A 6,171-nucleotide genomic window follows, 5' to 3' on the forward strand; every position below is an offset into this window, starting at 1 on the left:
GAATAATTGCCACAATTTTTCTGAGATCTCTGCAAGATGTTTTGTTTTGTAATCCCCTCCTTTTTTGTGGCTCTGATGAAAATCTTTGAGTGCTAAGCTTTGGAATCGGACCAGATTGTTTGACTTATATACCTTATAATGAAAACAAACATTAACTTTTACTTTTGCTTATGTTTTGAGAGCACTGAGAGCAAATTCATATATGTGGCCTCACGATGGCAGAGGGTTAGGAATATAAGAGCAGATCAGTTCAGCTCCTGTCTTGTGGCAGGTGCTGTTTTGGGCCTCATGGGGTTTATACCATCTCAACAAATATGGACAGGATCCTCAAAACTAGTGCAGACCTGACTATTCTTCCCAAGTATTCTGTGTGTATTAGTCAGGGTTCTCTAGAGAAAAAGAACCAAATACGTACGTGTGTGCGCATACACACACACAAATATATATATACACACACACACACACATATATACACACATGTATATGTATATAGGTATATGCTTGCACACACACATACACATGTATACATATAGAAAGACATTTATTACGAGGAATTAGCTCATATGATTGTAGAGGCTGAGAAAGCCCAAGATCTCTAGTTAGCAAGCTGGAGACCCAGGATTGCTGATGGTAGTTTCAGGCTGAAAGTCAGCAGGTTGGAGACCCAAGAAGAGCTGATGTTTCATTCTGAGTCCAGAGGCTGGAAAAGACTGATGTCCCAGCTCAAAGCAGTCAGGCCAGAGGAGTCCCTTCTCACTCAGCATTTTTGCTGTATTTGGATTTCAACTTGATTGGAGGAAACCCACCTACATTAGGGAGGGCAATCTGGCTTACTCAGTCTGCTCATTCAAATGTTAATCTCATCCAGAAACACCTTCACAGATACCCAGAATAACGTTTAACCAAATATCTGAACACCCAGTGGCCCAGTCAGGTTAAAATATTAAATTAATAAGTAACTATGGTTACCACTGAGGGTTTCCAGGATGACTTTGGGGACATATGGACAAGTTGGCTAGCTGTGTGACCTTGGGCAAGTTACTTAACTTCACTGTGCCTCAGTTTTCTCATTTGTAAGGTAAAGATGATAATATTTCCTCCCTCATTGGATTGTCTTGAGGATTAAATGAATTAGTATTAGTAAAGTGTTGAGAAGCATACATGGCAAGTTGTAAATGGAACATGTTAAATATAATTTTAACATACTTTAATAGTTTTATCTATTTATTTTGATGTACAGTAAAAAGAAATACAACTAGCATGATTTCAAGGATATTTTTGGTCAGGATGAGGCTAAGTAAAAAAGCAGTAAGTTGATCGCAAGACACATATTAAGTAAATACTACTATAGGAGGTATATGGAAATGATAGAAACTGTGACAATGGAAAAAACAAGTGATAATGTTTAGAAAATACCCAATTTTCTGAGGAATTTCCTGGAACTGAAAGCTTTCCTCGGATGTAGAACATTTAGTACTAAAACTGGGTAAGTCCCCAGTAAACCAGGCTGGTTGGTCAACCTGTATACAACTACAGCCTGATATTTATCCCACAAGCATTTTTATGAACACTTGTATTGTTTCAGGCAGTGGGAGCTTCCAAAGGACCCCCACCTCTAATGGGCTCTAAGTAGAGTGGACTCCAGTCCACATCCTGCCACTGACATGCTTGTGATTTTAAGTAAGGCTCTTTGGCTTCTCTCAACCTGTGTTTCTTAGTGTACAAAAAGAAGTGGATGAAATAATGATCTCTAAAACCCTTCCAGCACTGGAGTTCTTTGATATGAAGCACATAGTACGTCTGCTACTGTTAAAATCTCAACTCCCACTGATGGCCAGCATGAGGAAAGAACAAGAGCAAAACATGCATTGTGATTCTTTTCTTAGCATTCAGTTCCAGCCTAAGGCAGGGGAGCCTCTTCTATGCTCCCAACCAACCAAAACTCTGACACAAAATGATCATCCCAAATGTAGGATCCGTTGGAAATGCCTGAATAATGTAAGTGGCCTAGGAAATTGGCAGAAGAAAGACTCAAACATGTAAGATTTACATAAGAAGCACCTGCACAATTTATTAGGGTGAGAGGAGATGTTTATGAGGTCAGGAAATACAGGTTGCTATAATTGTTATTGTGTTTACAAGTTGAAAATAAATCTTTGGTGGTAGGACCAGGATAAATTATTTACTTGGTTGATTAAGAGACTCTCATCTCGAGTCTTGTTTCTCTTCATCAAATAACCTTTCAAAGTCGACAATGTTCCACATTTCAGGCAAGTTATGTTACACAAGAGTGTAACTCACTGACCATCTGTTTTTGTGTGACTAAAATCATCTTACAGTTGTGGCTTGGAAAATCTATCTCACACAAATCGTTATTTATACATATTTTTTTCCAGAGTCAATTTAATGCAACAAATATCTGGAGTGCCAGTTATGAGCTCAATTCTGTGAAGTCATGAAGAGGAATAAGAATCTCAGTTGCTAGGAGCCTTGTCTAAGAGAAACTCGACAGGAATCCAGTCATCCACATTATAGTGATGTTGCCATTTGTGGAGAATCCTATTATTTTTACTTGGAACTGAGGTTTGCCTTCTGTGAGATATGGTGGATAGGAATAAGGCTCTGGGTACTGGCCAGTCTAAGAAGAGTTTCTTGGCTCCTGAGAACTAAGTTCTCAGGAGTCCTGTCTTTTTTCATAATAAACCTCTTCTAAAGCTTGTAATGCCCAGACTTCCTTCAGACAACATTCTAATTATAGCTCCCCTGAGTCACTGGAGGTTTTTAGAATCAGAATGTTGAGAGACAGAGAGAGAGAGATAGACTATAAAAGCAAGCTTACAAGTGTGGGGGTATAGCTCAGGGGTAGAGCATTTGACTGCAGATCAAGAGGTCCCTGGTTCAAATCCAGGTGCCCCCTGTGCATTTGTGTTTTTGTTTCAGAAGAACATGGATTGACTTTGACTTCTTATCTTCTATGGCTCATGGCTGATTGAATAATAACTAATGTCCCTTGCTTGCATTCTTAGTACATGCCAGTCTAGGCCCTTTACATTGGCTCTCTTCTATTTCTGACCACAGTTTTACAGGATAGATGCTTGTTTGTATTTCCATTTTACATGAGGAGGCTGAGAGTTGGAGATACTTAGTAATTCACTCAAGGTCAAAAAGCTATAAAGGGCAGATTCAGGATTTGAACCCAGAGCACACACTCTCCCTGACTTAAGTATACTACACATACTGCTCTCCTAATGTTAAAATCTTCGTGACAAAATCCTACCAGGCAATGTTCCCACAGTCCTGTAATTACCCACAGAGTTTCAGAACCTGCTGGCTACAAGGAAAATCAAGGACTGAGTGACTGTGCCCACACTTTGCATTGCCCTGGGGAAAGCGAAGGAATAGAGTTTTATCCACAGAACATTTTAGGGGAAGTGAACAAGAACTGGTCTGAAGTTTAAGGAACTGCACTTTTTCCTCTTTAAATCTTAAGGATTTCTATTACCTTCCATCCCCTGTTCATTTCCTACAGCCAAGTACCCCCACATTGGGTAGCTTCACTCAGGACCCAGGCATGGAGCCAGAAGTCAGGTGTAACTCCCACCCACAATACAGGCAATGCTCTGTTTTTAGATCAGTCTGCACAACATACACTGGGCACCTACTGTGTACCAGAACCATGCAAAGTGTGAACCCAGAGGTGAATAAGACATTAGCCCCTGCCCTCATTCAGGGTGCAGGCATATAGAGTAAGAAAATAGAGTGTATGAGCTGTACCTAGCTGTGATAGGTACAGTAACACAGAAGAGGCAGTGATTACATCTGTCCAGAGGAGGGGAGGTGAAGGTAAGCATCTGGAGGAGCTGACGGATGGAGGGTGGAATGGAGGTGGAGTTGTGGGGAAGGGTGGTTGCAATTCCAGGCAGAGGAAACAGCGCAGCAGAGCTGGAGCCAGGTAGATGCAGATGGAGGCAGCTGGAGCACAAAATGTGACATGGGGAGTGTCAAAAGATAACACTGAAGCAGGCGAGGCAGGTAAAAATCAGAAGAGAAGAACTGCATGCTGTGCTAAGAGACTTGAAGTTTATTGTGAAGGCGTTTAAAGGGCAGTGATCTAGATGGACTTAGTTTTCCAACAGGCTGCTCTGGAAGCAGTGCAGAGTGGATGTGGGGGTGGAGGCCGGGAGGATATTTAGGAGGTGGTGGCATTGACAGTGCAGGGGTGGAGATGGATTTGAGCAACGTCAAAGATAAAATCAATAGCACCTAGTGATTCCCTGGAATTGGGGAGGAGAGGGTGGGAGGAGCCTAGAGTTGCCTTAAGTGTTTTGGTCTAGATGACTGAGTACAGGGTGGTGGCATCTCCGACCAAGACAGGAAGGAGACTGCTCAGCTGGTTAAGCAGGTGGGCTCTTCCCACAGTCTGAGCCTATGCTGGAATCCTGGCCCCACCACCTGCTAGCTGTGTGACCTAGGGCTAGATATTCCAATCAATCTGTGCCTCAGTTTCCATCCTGTATACTACTACTAATGTGGATTTTATGGGATTTTTGTAACAATTACATGGGAGGTTGTCAGTAGAACTTTTAGTACCATGCCTGGCATATTGAAAATGCCCAACATATGTGAGCTATTATTATTACAACAAAGCAAAATAGATGGAGAGGCAGGTTTGGACAAGAAGATGATAAGTTTAGCTTTGGGTATATTGGGTTTGAAATCTGAGGCTCCGGTTGGGCATCAGATTGGGCAGGTGCTGGGAGTGGGTGTCTGGGGCCCTCAGACAGCTTGTGAGCTGGAGCTCTGGCTGCTGTTTGTTCTCTGGCTCCATGGCAGCTGACAGACCTCATCAGGGAAAATTTGTTGCACTGACAAAAATTTCCTTGACCTTTTGCTCAATCTTGGAGATGCACGAGATTGAGTGCTCAGATTGGAACGCAAAGGAATAGGAATCAGAGGTGTTCAAAATTGAATTTTGGGCTTTGGAACATCCAGGGTACTTTGTTTTTCTCTTTGGTGTTTTTTGTTGTTGTTGTTGTTTGTTTGTTTGTTTTTGTTTCTTGTTTGTTTTTTTTTACTCTGGAGTGAGATAGTTGGTCCTGGATGAGGTCCTTATTGAAAATTTGACGAAAATATGCACAATATACAATATGTGCAAATACATAATTTTGCCTATAATTTCAGAATTGAACATGAACATCTGAAGTCCATTTGTGGATACCCAGTTTAGATCCCTTCCATGTCCAATACTTGTTGGTAGCCCCTAATGCTCAAAACATTCATTGATGTATCCAGAGACCTATGGGCAACTGGTGGTGTATTTTTTAAAGCTGGAATAATAGACTGAGAATATAGCATTGAACTTCAGGTGTTGGGAAGAGAATGAGTATCCATGCTCTGGGAGAAACAAGAGATGGTACAGCTAGGAGGAGATTGGGGATGAGTTTAAATTCAAAAGGAATCTTAGACACCAGAAGTATTTATGAGGTGTTTTGCAGGTCATAAAGATGGAATGAATGTTTATTTAAAGCCTATTGGTGTCAAGGGGGTGTAGCTCAGTGGTAGAGCATTTGACTGCAGATCAAGAGGTCCCTGGTTCAAATCCAGGTACCCCCTATGGCATATTTTTGCTCCTCTTGGCAGCTTCATTAAAAGTCCTGGACTAGGGTAAGGCAAGCAAGGTGCGTAAGGCTCAAAATTTAAGCAGATGCTTACTCTCAGGTTCATGCAAGTGCCTTGGCTCATTAGTTCTCTTACAGCAGAGCTACCATCTCACATAAACTCACCCTGCCTCTAATACGCACACATAAACCATGACACATACACACACACATGTGCTTTCTTACATGTGTTTTTATCTCTTTTTTCCTGTATATTTAATCTTATTAACCAGGTACTTTTTCTCTCCCTTTCTTCAAGTTTTTTATTTATTTTAGGTTTCATGGTAGAGTTTATAAATTCTGTAAATTTTAGATTTACAGAAGAATTGTTAAGATAGCAATAGAGAGGTTTTGTATACCCTTTACCTACCTTGCAACGTGTTAACATGTTACATAATCATGGTATATTTATCAAAACTATGAAATGAAATGTTTGAGGTGATGGATATGCTAATTACCCCAATATGATCATTATACACTGGATACATTTATGAAGATATCACACTGTATCACA

The 6,171-nt window shown here is 41.0% G+C and overlaps 2 non-coding genes across 2 annotated transcripts; both read left to right on the forward strand.

Moving 5' to 3' along the window:
• The first annotated feature begins 2,845 nt into the window (after positions 1 to 2,845).
• On the forward strand, positions 2,846 to 2,917 carry TRNAC-GCA. The gene has a single exon. It is a non-coding gene; the product is annotated as a tRNA-Cys (tRNA).
• A 2,624-nt stretch (positions 2,918 to 5,541) lies between these two features.
• Positions 5,542 to 5,613, forward strand: TRNAC-GCA. Its single transcript has one exon. It is a non-coding gene; the product is annotated as a tRNA-Cys (tRNA).
• The last annotated feature ends 558 nt before the right edge of the window (positions 5,614 to 6,171 follow it).

The sequence above is a fragment of the Theropithecus gelada genome, chromosome 2 (assembly GCF_003255815.1).
Source record: "Theropithecus gelada isolate Dixy chromosome 2, Tgel_1.0, whole genome shotgun sequence".
NCBI lineage: Eukaryota > Metazoa > Chordata > Mammalia > Primates > Cercopithecidae > Theropithecus > Theropithecus gelada.